This window comes from Aulostomus chinensis, chromosome 1 (genome assembly GCF_037954235.1).
Source record: "Aulostomus chinensis isolate RoL2024-O1b breed Wild chromosome 1, RoL_Achi_v1.0, whole genome shotgun sequence".
Lineage (NCBI taxonomy): Eukaryota > Metazoa > Chordata > Actinopteri > Syngnathiformes > Aulostomidae > Aulostomus > Aulostomus chinensis.
The window spans coordinates 36,403,327-36,417,580 of NC_141320.1; the positions used below are offsets into that span (position 1 = coordinate 36,403,327).

Sequence of the window (14,254 nt, forward strand, 5' to 3'; positions counted from 1 at the left end):
ACAAGAGGTTAGTAGCAACTCTTACTACATGACTGTCGGCATCACTTTGAGGTTGTTCGAAACACTTACTAAATTACTGTAAGCATCACTGAGTTTATAGCAACTATCACTACATTACTGTTAGCATCATTTTGAGATCATTAACAATTCTTTTGACATCACTGTCGCATTACTTTGAGGTTCGAAGCAACTCTTACTACTTTACTGTTGCATTATTTTAAGGTTCGTAGCAACCCTTACTACATGACTGTCATAATGACTTTGAGGTTGTTCGAAACTCTTACTACATTACTGTCAGCATCACTTTGAGTTTATTAGCAACTATCACTTCATTACTGTTAGCATCATTTTGAGGTTAGTAGCATCTCTTACTACATGACTGTCAACATCACTTTGAGGTTGTTCGAAACACTTACTACATTACTGTAAGCATCACTGAGTTTATTAGCAACTATCACTACGTTACTGTCAGCATCGTTTTGAGTTCAATAGCAATTCTTACGACATCACTGTCAGCATCATTTTTAATTTACTCGCAACTCTTACTACATTACTGTCAGCATCACTTTGAGTTTATTCGCAACTATCACTACATTACTGTGAGCATCATTTTGAGTTTATTAGCAATTCTTACGACATCACTGTCCCTTCAGTTTGAGATCATTAACAATTCTTTTGACATCACTGTCGCATTACTTTGAGGTTCGAAGAAACTCTTACTACTTCACTGTTGCATTATTTTAAGGTTCGTAGCAACCCTTACTACATGACTGTCATAATCTCTTTGAGGTTGTTTGAAACACTTACTACATTACTGTAAGCATCACTTTGAGTTTATTTGAAACTATCACTACATTACTGTTAGCATCATTTTGAGGTTAGTAGCAACTCTTACTACATGACTGTCAGCATCACTTTCAGGTTGTTCGAAACACTTACTACATGACTGTAAGCATCACTGAGTTGATTAGCAACGATCACTACATTACTGTTAGCATCATTTTGAGTTCATTAGCAATTTTTACTAAATCACTGTCGCATCATTTTGAGATCTTTAGCAATTCTTTTGACATCACTGTCGCATTATTTTGAGGTTCGTAGCAACTCTTCGTACATTACTGTCAGCATCACTGAGTTCATTAGCAACTATCACTACATTACTGTTAGCATCATTTTGAGATCATTAGCAATTCTTTCGACATCACTGTCGCATTATTTTGAGGTTCGTAGCAACTCTTACTACGTGACTGTCAGCATCACTTTGAGGTTATTCGAAACGTTCACTCCATTAATGTTCGCATCATTTTGAATTCATTAGCAATTCTTACTACATCAGTGTCACATCATTTCGAGATCATTAGCAATTCTTCCGACATCACTTTCGCATTATTTTGAGGTTCGTAGCAACTCTTACTACATGACTGTCACCGTCACATTGAGGTTATACGAAACTTTCACTACATTACTCTCAGCATCATTTTGAGTTCATTAGTTATTCTTACTACATCACTGTAGCATCATTTTGAGTTCATTAGCAATTCTTACGACATCACTTTCAGCATCATTTTTATTTACTCTCAACTCAAACCACATGACTGTCAGCATCACTTTGAGGTTATTCGAAACTTTCACTCCATTACTGTAAGCATCATTTTGAGTTCATTAGCAATTCTTACTACATCACTGTCGCATCATTTTTAGATCATTAGCAATTCTTCTGACATCACTGTCACATTATTTTGAGGTTCGTAGCAACTCTTACTACTTTATTGTTGCAGTATTGAAAGGTTCGTAGCAACTATCACGACATTACTGTTAGCATCATTTTGAGTTTATTAGCAATTCTTACGACATCACTGTAGCATTAAATTGAGTTCATTAACAACTCTTACTACGTGACTGTCAGCATCACTTTGAAGTTGTTCGAAACACTTACTACATGATTGTCAGCATCACTTTGAGGTTGTTCGAAACTCTTACTACATTAGTGTAAGCATCACTGAGTTTATTAGCAACTATCACTACATTACTGTTAGCATCATCTTGAGTTCATTAGCAATTCTCACGACATCACTGTCCCATCAGTTTGAGATCATTACCCATTCTTCTGACATCACTGTCGCATTATTTTGAGGTTCGAAGCAACTCTTACTACTTTACTGTTGCATTTTTTAAGGTTCATAGCAACCATTACTACATGACTGTCAGCATCACTTTGAGGTTGTTCGAAACTCTTACTACATTACTGTAAGCATCACTGAGTTTATTTGCAACTATCACTACATTACTTTTAGCATCATTTTGAGGTTAGAAGCAACTGTTACTACATGACTGTCAACATCACTTTGAGGTTGTTCGAAACACTTACTACATTACTTTTAGCATCATTTTGAGTTCATGAGCAATTCTTACTGAATCCCCGTCGCATCATTTTGAGATCTTTAGCAATTCTTCCGACATCACTGTCGCAATATTTTGAGGTTCGTAGCAACTCTTACTACATGACTGTCAGCATCACTTTGAGGTTGTTCGAAACACTTACTACATTACTGTAAGCATCACTGACTTGATCAGCAACTATCACGACATTGCTGTTAGCATCATTTTGAGTTCATTTGCAATTCTTCCGACATCACTGTCGCAATATTTTGAGGTTCGGAGCAACTTTTACTGCATTACTGTCGCATTATTTTGAGGTTCGTAGCAACTCTTAGTACATGACTGTCAGCATCACTTTGAGGTTATTCGAAACGTTCACTCCATTACTGTTAGCATCATTTTGAGTACATTAGCAATTCTTACTAAATCACTGTCGCATCATTTTGAGATCTTTAGCAATTCTTCCGACATCACTGTCGCAATATTTTGAGGTTCGTAGCAACTTTTACTACATTACTGTTGCATTATTTTGAGGTTCGTAGCAACTCTTACTACATGACTGTCAGCATCACTTTGAGGTTGTTCGAAACACTTACTTCATTACTGTCAGCATCACTGAGTTGATTAGCAACTATCACTACATTACTGTTAGCATCACTGAGTTTATTAGCATCTATCACTACGTTACTGTTAGCATCGTTTTGAGTTCAGTAGCAATTCTTACGACATCACTTTCAGCATCATTTTTTATTTACTCGCAACTCAAACCTCATGACTGTCAGCATCACTTTGAGGTTATTCGAAACTTTCACTCCATTACTGTTAGCATCATTTTGAGTTCATTAGCAATTCTTACTACATCACTGTCGCATCATTTTGAGATCATAGCAATTCTTCTGACATCACTGTCACATTATTTTGAGGTTCGTAGCAACTCTTACTACTTTATTGTTGCAGTATTTAAAGGTTCGTAGCAACTCTTACGACATTACTGTCAGCATCACTTTGAGTTTATTAGCAACTATCACTACATTACTGTTAGCATCATTTTGAGTTTATGAGCAATTCTTACTAAATCACTGTCGCATCATTTTGAGATCTTTAGCAATTCTTCTCACATCACTGTCGCATTATTTTGAGGTTCGTAGCAGCTCTTCCTACATGACTTTCACCATCACTTTGAGGTTATTCGAAACACTTACTATATTACTTTAAGCATCACTGAGTTGATTAGCAACTACCACGACATTACTGTTAGCATCATTTTGAGTTCATTAGCAATTCTTCCGAAAACACTGTCGCAATATTTTGAGGTTCGTAGCAACTTTTACTACATTACTGTCGCATTATTTTGAGGTTCGTAGCAACACTTACTACATGACTGTCAGCATCACTTTGAGGTTATTCGAAAGTTTCACTCCATTACTGTTAGCATCATTTTGATTTCATTTGCAATTCTTACTACATCACTGTCGCATCATTTTGAGATCATTAGCAATTCTTCCGACATCACTGTCGCAATATTTTTAGGTTCGTAGCAACTTTTACTACATCACTGTCCCATCAGTTTGAGATCATTACCCATTCTTCTGACATCACTGTCGCATTATTTTGAGGTTCGAAGCAACTCTTACTACTTTACTGTTGCATTTTTTAAGGTTCATAGCAACCATTACTACATGACTGTCAGCATCACTTTGAGGTTGTTCGAAACTCTTACTACATTACTGTAAGCATCACTGAGTTCATTTGCAACTATCACTACATTACTTTTAGCATCGTTTTGAGGTTAGAAGCAACTGTTACTACATGACTGTCAACATCACTTTGAGGTTGTTCGAAACACTTACTACATTACTTTTAGCATCATTTTGAGTTCATGAGCAATTCTTACTGAATCCCCGTCGCATCATTTTGAGATCTTTAGCAATTCTTCCGACATCACTGTCGCAATATTTTGAGGTTCGTAGCAACTCTTACTACATGACTGTCAGCATCACTTTGAGGTTGTTCGAAACACTTACTACATTACTGTAAGCATCACTGACTTGATCAGCAACTATCACTACATTGCTGTTAGCATCATTTTGAGTTCATTTGCAATTCTTCCGACATCACTGTCGCAATATTTTGAGGTTCGTAGCAACTCTTCCTGCATGACTGTCAGAATCACTTTGAGGTTTTTCGAAACACTTACTACATTACTGTCAGCATCACTTTGAGTTCATTAGCAACTATCACTACATTACTGTTAGCATCATTTTGAGTTCATTAGCAATTCTTCCGACATCACTGTCGCATCATTTTGAGATCATTAGCAATTCTTCCGACATCACTGTCGCATTATTTTGAGGATCGTAGCAACTCTTAGTACATGACTGTCAGCATCACTTTGAGGTTATTCGAAACGTTCACTCCATTACTGTTAGCATCATTTTGAGTTCATTAGCAATTCTTCCTGAATCACTGTCGCATCATTTTGAGATCTTTAGCAATTCTTCTGACATCACTGTCGCATTATTTTGAGGTTCGTAGCAACTCTTACTACATGACTGTCACCATCACTTTGAGCTTATTCGAAAGTTTAACTCCATTACTGTTAGCATCATTTTGAGTTCATTAGCAAGTCTTACTTAATCACTGTCGCATCATTTTGAGATCTTTAGCAATTCTTCTGACATCACTGTCGCAATATTTTGATGTTCGTAGCAACTCTTACTACATGACTTTCAGCATCACTTTGAGGTTGTTCGAAACACTTACTACATTACTGTAAGCATCACTGAGTTGATTCGCAACTATCACTACATTACTGTTAGCATCATTTTGAGTTCATTAGCAATTCTTACGACATCACTGTCGCAATATTTTGAGATTCTTAGCAACTTTTACTACATTACTGTCGCATCATGTTGAGGTTCGTAGCAACTCTTACTACATTATTGTTGCATTATTTAAAGGTTCGTAGCAACTCTTACTACATTACTGTCAGCATCACTTTGAGTTTATTAGCAACTATCACTACATTACTGTTAGTATCAGGTTGAGCAATTCTTACGACATCACTGTAGCATGAAATTGAGTTCATTAGCAACTCTTACTACATGACTGTCATTATCACTTTGAAGTTGTTCGAAACACTTACTATATGACTGTCAGCATCACTTTGAGGTTGTTCAAAACTCTTACTACATTACTGTTAGCATCATCTTGAGTTCATTAGCAATTCTTACGACATCAGTTTGAGATCATTACCAATTCTTCTGACATCACTGTCGCATTATTTTGAGGTTCAAAGCAACTCTTTCTACTTTACTGTTGCATTTTTTAAGGTTCGTAGCAACTCTTACTACATGACTGTCAGCATCACTTTAAGGTTGTTCGAAACTCTTACTACATTACTGTAATTATCAGAGTTTATTAGCAACTATCACTACATTACTGTTAGCATCAATTTGAATTTATTAGCAATTCTTACGACATCACTGTAGCATTAAATTGAGTTCATTAGCAACTCTTACTACATGACTATCAGCATCACTTTGAAGTTGTTCGAAACACTTACTACATTACTGTTGCATTATTTTGAGGTTCGTAGCAACACTTACTACATGACTGTCAGCATCACTTTGAGGTTATTCGAAACTTTCACTCCATTACTGTTAGCATCATTTTGAGTTCATTAGCAATTCTTACTTAATCACTGTCACAATATTTTGAGGTTCGTAGCAACTTTTACTACATTACTGTCGCATCATTTTGAGATCTTGAGCAATTCTTCTGACATCACTGTCGCATTATTTCGAGGTTCGTAGCAACCCTTACTACATTACTGTCAGCATCACTTTGAGTTTATTAGCAACTATCACTACATTACTGTAAACATCATTTTGAGTTCATTAACAATTCTTACGACATCACTGTCGCATCATTTTGAGATCATGAGCAATTTTTAAAACATCATTGTAGCATTATTTTTAGGTTATTAGCAACTCTTCCTACATTACTGTCAGCATCATTTTTAGGTTACTCGCAACTCTCACCACATGACTTTCAGCATCACTATGAGGTTATTTGAAACTTTCACTACAATACTGTTAGCATCATTTTGAGTACATTAGCAATTCTAACTCCATTCCTGTCACATCATTTTGAGATCATTAGCAATTCTTCTGACATCACTGTCGCATCATTTTGAGGTTTGTAGCAACTCTTACTACATTATTGTCAGCATCACTTTGAGGTTATTCGAAAGTTTCACTCCATTACTGTTAGCATCATTTTGAGTTCATTAGCAATTCTTACAACATCACTGAAGCATTAAATTGAGGTTAGTAGCAACTCTTACTACATGACTGTCAGCATCACTTTGAGGTTGTTCGAAACTCTTACTACATTACTGGAAGCATCACTGAGTTTATTAGCAACTATCACTACATTACTGTTAGCATCATTTTGAGTTCATTAGCAATTCTTACGACATCACTGTCGCAATATTTTGAGATTCTTAGCAACTTTTACTACATTACTGTCGCATCATGTTGAGGTTCGTAGCAACTCTTACTACATTATTGTTGCATTATTTAAAGGTTCGTAGCAACTCTAACTACATGACTGTCAGCATCACTTTGAAGTTGTTCGAAACTCTTACTACATTACTAGTTTATTAGCAACTATCACTACATTACTGTTAGCATCATCTTGAGTTCATTAGCAATTCTTACGACATCAGTTTGAGATCATTACCAGTTCTTCTGACATCACTGTCGCATTATTTTGAGGTTAGTAGCAACTCTTACTACATTACTGTCAGCATCACTTTTAGGTTGATCGAAACTCTTACTACATTACTAGTTTATTAGCAACTATCACTACATTACTGTTAGCATCATCTTGAGTTCATTAGCAATTCTTACGACATCAGTTTGAGATCATTACCAATTCTTCTGACATCACTGTCGCATTATTTTGAGGTTAGTAGCAACTCTGACTACATTACTGTCAGCATCACTTTAAGGTTGTTCGAAACTCTTACTACATTACTGTAATTATCAGAGTTTATTAGCAACTATCACTACATTACAGTTAGCATCAATTTGAATTTATTTGCAATTCTTACGACATCACTGTAGCATTAAATTGAGTTCATTAGCAACTCTTACTAAATGACTGTCAGCATCACTTTGAGGTTGTTCAAAACACTTTCTACATTACTGTTGCATTATTTTGAGGTTCGTAGCAACACTTACTACATGACTGTCAGCATCACTTTGAGGTTATTCGAAAGTTTCACTCCATTACTGTTAGCATCATTTTGAGTTCATTAGCAATTCTTACTTAATCACTGTCGCAATATTTTGAGGTTCGTAGCAACTTTTACTACATTACTGTCGCATTATTTTGAGGTTCGTAGCAACCCTTACTACATTACTGTCAGTACACTTTGAGTTTATTAGCAACTATCACTACATTACTGTTAACATCATTTTGAGTTCATTAACAATTCTTACGACATCACTGTCGCATCATTTTGAGATCATGAGCAATTTTTAAAACATCATTGTCGCATTATTTTGAGGTTATTAGCAACTCTTCCTACATTACTGTCAGCATCATTTTTAGGTTACTCGCAACTCTCAACACATGACTTTCAGCATCACTATGAGGCTATTTGAAACTTTCACTACATTACTGTTCGCATCTTTTTTAGTACATTCGCAATTCTTAATCCATTACTGTCACATCATTTTGAGATCATTGTCAATTCTTCCAACATCACTGTCGCATTATTTTGAGGTTGGTAGCAACTCTTACTACATGACTGTCAGCATCACTTTGAGGTTGTTTGAAACACTTACTACATTACTGTAAGCACCACTGAGTTGATTAGCAACTATCACTACATTACTGTTAGCATCATTTTGAGTTCATTCGCAACTATCACTACATTACTGTTTGCATCATTTTGAGTTCATTGGTAATTCTTACGACATCACTGTCTCATCATTTTGAGATTATTAACAATTCTTACTATATCACTGTCGCATTATTTGGAGCTTCGTAGCAATACTTGCTACATGATTTTCAGCATTACTTTGAGGTTGTTCGAAACACTTCCTACATTACTGTCAGCATCACTTTGAGGTTATTCTAAACTTTCACTACATTACTGTTAGCATCATTTTGAGTTCATTAGCAATTCTTATGACATCACTGTCGCATCATTTTGAGATCATTAGGAATTCTTCCGACATTACTTTAGCATTATTTTGAGTTCATTAGCAATTCCTACGACATCACTGTAGCATTATTTTGAGGTTAGTAGCAACTCTTGCTTCATGACTTTCAGCATCATTTGAAATTGTTCGAAGCACTTACTACATTACTGTAAGCCTCACTGAGTTTATTAGCAACTATCACTACATTACTGTTAGCATCATTTTGAGTTCATTAGCAATTCCTACGACATCACTGTAGCATTATTTTGAGGTTTGTAGCAACTCTTACTACATGACTGTCAGCATCACTTTGAGGTTATTCAAAACTGTCACTCCATTACTGATAGCATCATTTTTAGTTTATTAGCAATTCTTACGACATCACTGTCACATCATTTTGAGATCATTCGCAATTCTTCTGACATCACTGTCGCATTATTTTGAAGTTCGTAGCAACTCTTACTACATTACTGTCAGCATCACTTTGAGGTTATTCGAAACTTTGACTACATTACCGTCAGCATCATTTTGAGTTCATGATCAATTCTTACTCCATCACTGTCGCATCATTTTGAGATCATCAGAAATTCTTCTGACATCACTGTTGCATTATTTTGAGGTGAGTAGCAACTCTTACTACATGACTTTCAGAATCACTTTGAGGTTGTTCGAAACACTTACGACATTACTGTAAGCATCATTTTTATGTTATTGCAACTCTAACCACATTACTGTCAACACCACTTTGACGTTATTCGAAACTTTCACTACATTACTGTTAGCATCATTTTGAGTACATTAGCAATTCTCAATCCATCACTGTCACATCATTTTGAGGTTTGAAGGAACTCTTACTCCATGACTGTCAGCATCACTTTGAGGTTGTTCGAAACACTAACTACATTACTGTAAGCATAACTGACTTGATTAGCAACTACCACTACATTACTGTTAGCATCATTTTTAGTTCATTAGCAATTCTTCTGACATCACTGTCGCATCATTTTGAAATCATGAGCAATTTTTAAAACATCATTGTAGCATTATTTTTAGGTTATTAGCAACTCTTCCTACATTACTGTCAGCATCATTTTGAGTTTATTCGCAACTATCACTACATTACTGTTAGCATCATTTATAGGTTAATAGCAACTCTTACTACATGACTGTCAGCATCAGTTTGAGGTTGTTCGAAACACTTACTACATTACTGTAAGCATCACTGAGTTGATTAGCAACTATCACTACATTACTGTTAGCATCATCTTGAGTTCATTAGCAATTCTTCCGACATCACTGTAGCATTTTTTGGAGGTTACGAGCAACTCTTACCACATGACTGTCAGCATCACTTTGAGGTTATTCGAAACTTTCTCTACATTTCTGTTCGCATCATTTTGAGTACATTAGCAATTCTTAATCCATTTCTGTCACATCATATTGAGGTTATTAGCAATTCTTCCGACATCACTGTAGCATTATTTTGAGGTTTGTAGCAACTCTTACTACATTACTGTCAGCATCACTTTGAGGTTATTAGCAACTCTTACTACATTATTGTCAGCATCATTTTTAGGTTATTCACAACTCTCACTACATGACTTTCAGCATCACTTTGAGGTTATTCGAAACACTTACTACATTACTGTCAGCATCACTTTGAGGTTATTCAAAACTTTCACTCCATTACTGTTAGCATCATTTTGAGTTCATTAGCAATTCTTCCAACATCACTGTAGCATTTTTAGAGGTTACTAGCAACTCTTCCTACATGACTGTCAGCATCACTTTGAGGTTATTCGAAACTTTCACTACATTACTTTTCGCATCATTATGAGTACATTAGCAATTTTTAATCCATTACTGTCACATCATTTTGAGATCATTAGCAATTCTTTCTACATCACTGTCGCATCATTTTGAGATCATTAGCAATTCTTACGACATCACTGTCGCATCATTTTGAGATCATTAGCAATTCTTAAGACATCACTGTAGCATCATTTTGATATCATGAGCAATTCTTCTGACATCACTGTCGCATTATTTTGAGGATCGTAGCAACTCTTACTACATTTCTGTCAGCATCAATTTGAGTTTATTAGCAACTATCACTACATTACTGTCAGCATCATTTTTGTATTCATTAACAATTCTTCCTACATCACTGTCGCATCATTTTGAGATCATTAGCAATTCTTCTGACATCACTGTCGCATCATTTTAAGTTTATTATCAATTCTTACGACATCACTGTCGCATCATTTTGAGATCATTAGCAATTCTTACTACATTACTGTTAGCATCATTTTGAGATCATTACCAATTCTTCTGACATCACTGTCGCATTATTTGGAGGTTATTAGCAACTCTTACTACATTACTGTCAGATTCATTTTTAGGTTATTCGAAACTTTCACTCCATTACTGTTAGCATCATTTTGAGTTCATTAGCAATTCTTACTACATCAATGTAGCATTATTTTGAGGTTATTAGCAACTCTTACTACATTACTGTAGCATTATTTTGTGTTCATTAGCAATTCTTACGACATCAGTGTCGCATTATTTTGAGGTTCGTAGTGTGGCAAGGCGAGTGGTGGGGAACAGTTGCCGACAACGCCACCTGGGGGCTTTCACCCCAGGATATAAACAAAATTTCAAAATGACCAGGCTTCCATTTGAACAAAGGCACACAGTTCGAGAGATACAACAGGACAGGACCGTGATTTCCAATAATAAAAATACTTTTATTAGAAAAATAGTTTAAAATGAGCAACAGACTAAATGAATACCAATGGATATAATAAGGAGTGCAAGACGAATTACCGAAAGGAAAAGGGGACAGGGCTGGGGCTTACCACGACAGCGGAAACGAAAAGGGGAGGGATCCAAAAAAAACTACACTGCGCCCGTGACACAGCAAACCAAAAAATAATCATGAATAAGGAACCACCACCAGGGGGACCGCTGCCGCTCTGGGCCCTCAACACCTGTCAAAGAAAAGAACACCATCAAAAACATGAAATCAAGGCAACCCTCACACACGAACTAAATATCACTACCACAAATAACCCAACAGAAACTGTTTTAAATCCAAATGATCAAAATGGGGAGCAAAAGGCAAAATAATAATAATAATAATAAGGGTTCTAAACAATAAATCAAATGTAACCCACAAAAACTAACAGTAATAATTCAAAGAAAGAAATAACAAATAGAAAAGGAATAAACTCAAGTAATTAAGGAAATGTCTGCCCCTCTAATTAAAACCAGTCTCCAAGGGGGATGGCTCAGCGCCGATGAGGGTCGGGATGCCCTCTCTTTGCCCACGTTGAGGCTCTTATAAAGGCCGTAGTGCACAGCTTTAACCGCCGTTACTGGGATCAGAGCCGTTATGAGCCGAATCAGCAAGAATCCAGACTGAAGAAGAAGAGGAGAAGAGGAAGAACCAAAACAGCAGCGAGGCTCACAGCAGCAATTGACGGCTGCGCACTGCAAAATAAACAAGTTAACCTAATTAAAATGTGGATGAAGGTCATTACAGAATAACAAAAGCTAAGAATAAACATTTCCTCCCGGAGAGCAGAATCATGGCGTCAGACGAGGCAGGAGGAGGAAGTCCGCAGCCCAGACTACACAAACAATGGCCGGGAGAGGATAATCAGAACACCACAGATCATCGGCAGCTTGATATGAAAGGCAGACAACTACGCGTCTTACCCACAGAAAGCGCACCACGCACACACTGGCCCAAGGGAGACAGCCCAGCTCCCAGTAACACCACACCGCTGGACGGAGCAAAACTGGAGTAAACAGGGGGCCCATGACACTGAATAATGGAGCAGAGCAAGCATGCATACCTTTGTTTGTAACCGATCTGCTGACCAGCGAGACGCCACCACGCACGGCTGTCGGCTCCGTAAAGGAGGGAGAGGAAGTGGAAAGGACGGAGAAGGGTCGGACCAGGTCTACTTCTAGGTGACCACTCACTATCGTCTGCCACACTGCCCCTCACGGTGGGGAGTGTGGCGCTATCCTGCCACAACACACACACACACTCACACACACACACACACACACACACACACTGAGACATGCAGCAGCTCACAGTAACTGCCTCAGTCACACAGCAGATAGACTCCTTTCTATAACAAGATAAGCAGTAGAAAATGGATGGAAGTGATGATGAACTGATGAACAGGTGATTTGTCCAAAAGTCAACATCAGATTCATTTCCAATCTGTGGAAGCAGTTTCATCTTGAGGTTCCAGGTAAGAACAGCCAGCTGTGGGCTGACACTCATCTCTTCAGGAGCACTTCTATGCTCCAAACTTGCCAGGTTGAATTGTGTCTGTATTCTGAGGGCAGCAGGAGGACGGAGGAGTGAGGACACACACATTTGGAACTGAGAGCAGCTGTGTGTGGGATTTCCCCAGCAAAGATAAAACCAGCTCCTTCATGCTGGCTATGAAGGCTCACAGTCACACTGACCCAGCTACAAATACTTTGATACGCAACAGACTGGTTTCTCTTCTGGTAGTTTGTTATCAACTGTTGTCACATTTATGGATCAATTTAGCTGATAAGATGAAGGCTCCAAAGGACCAGCTGGAGATGCCGGGGATTGAACCCGGGGCTTCATACATGCGAAGCATGCGCTCTACCACTGAGCTACATCCCCTCTGTCAGAGTCACTGTTTAACTGATGCAGCAACACAAACACAGACACAACATTTTTCTTCTTCATTTTAGGGATAAAAAGGAAGTCAGCCTGTGATCTTAAAGGCTCTGTGATCTCAGTAGTTTCACTGTGATGTCAGCCCACACAGCCTTAGACCACAGAGGCAAGTCAGGCTCCAGGAAGCTGAGGCTGCTCCGTTCTCAGTCCAGTCCAGAGTGAAGGTTTTCCTCTCTGAAGCTTTCCAATCCAGCCCAGATCCTCTCTGACTAGCAGGAGTCTTTGACCAGGAAATGAGAATTATATTGAACGTCTGCTCATCCTCAGAATGAAGTAAAAGTATTTGTGCTCCTAAAATAATGTACAGATGTTAAGATCAATTATTAACATTGATTGACAGCTCTAAACTGACCCATCATCACTATACAGTTGCAAACTGAGGACTGGAATATTTAGAAATCCACAGATGCTCATAACAACTGGTAGTACAAGTACACAGTAGAGACGACTGTAGGAAGTAGCAGTAGTGAGCCTTGAAGAAAATGCAGTAAAGACAGGAAGCCCCCATCACATTGTCAGTGTTTCAGTGACTGGCATTGAGAAGAGACTGAGACAAAGTCAGTTATGAATGGATGGCTGAGTTGGAGCAGAGGGGGGCAGGATCCTGGGGGTGGACTGTCTTTAGGGGGCTGAGGTGTCTGGTGGTCTTGGAGGACCCTCTGCATCTCAAGCTGAGACCACAGAGTCCTGTGTTCTTGAGTCATTGTGTATAGTCTCTGTTGTTGGAGAGCTCAGTGTGGTCCCTGATGGTCTAGTGGCTAGGATTCGGCGCTTTCACCGCCGCAGCCCGGGTTCAATTCCTGGTCAGGGAATGAGTTATTTAGAGGTTGAGGGAGAGGTGATCAGGTGGTCCACATGATGGTGGAGGTGATGAACTGCGACTCCATCATGGCTCCACTCTCACCCCCATTGTAGT

The 14,254-nt window shown here is 37.9% G+C and overlaps 1 non-coding gene across 1 annotated transcript; it reads right to left on the reverse strand.

Annotated features, from left to right (window-relative positions):
* Positions 1 to 13,209: 13,209 nt before the first annotated feature.
* Positions 13,210 to 13,281, reverse strand: trnaa-cgc (transfer RNA alanine (anticodon CGC)). The gene has a single exon. It is a non-coding gene; the product is annotated as a tRNA-Ala (tRNA).
* Positions 13,282 to 14,254: the final 973 nt, after the last annotated feature.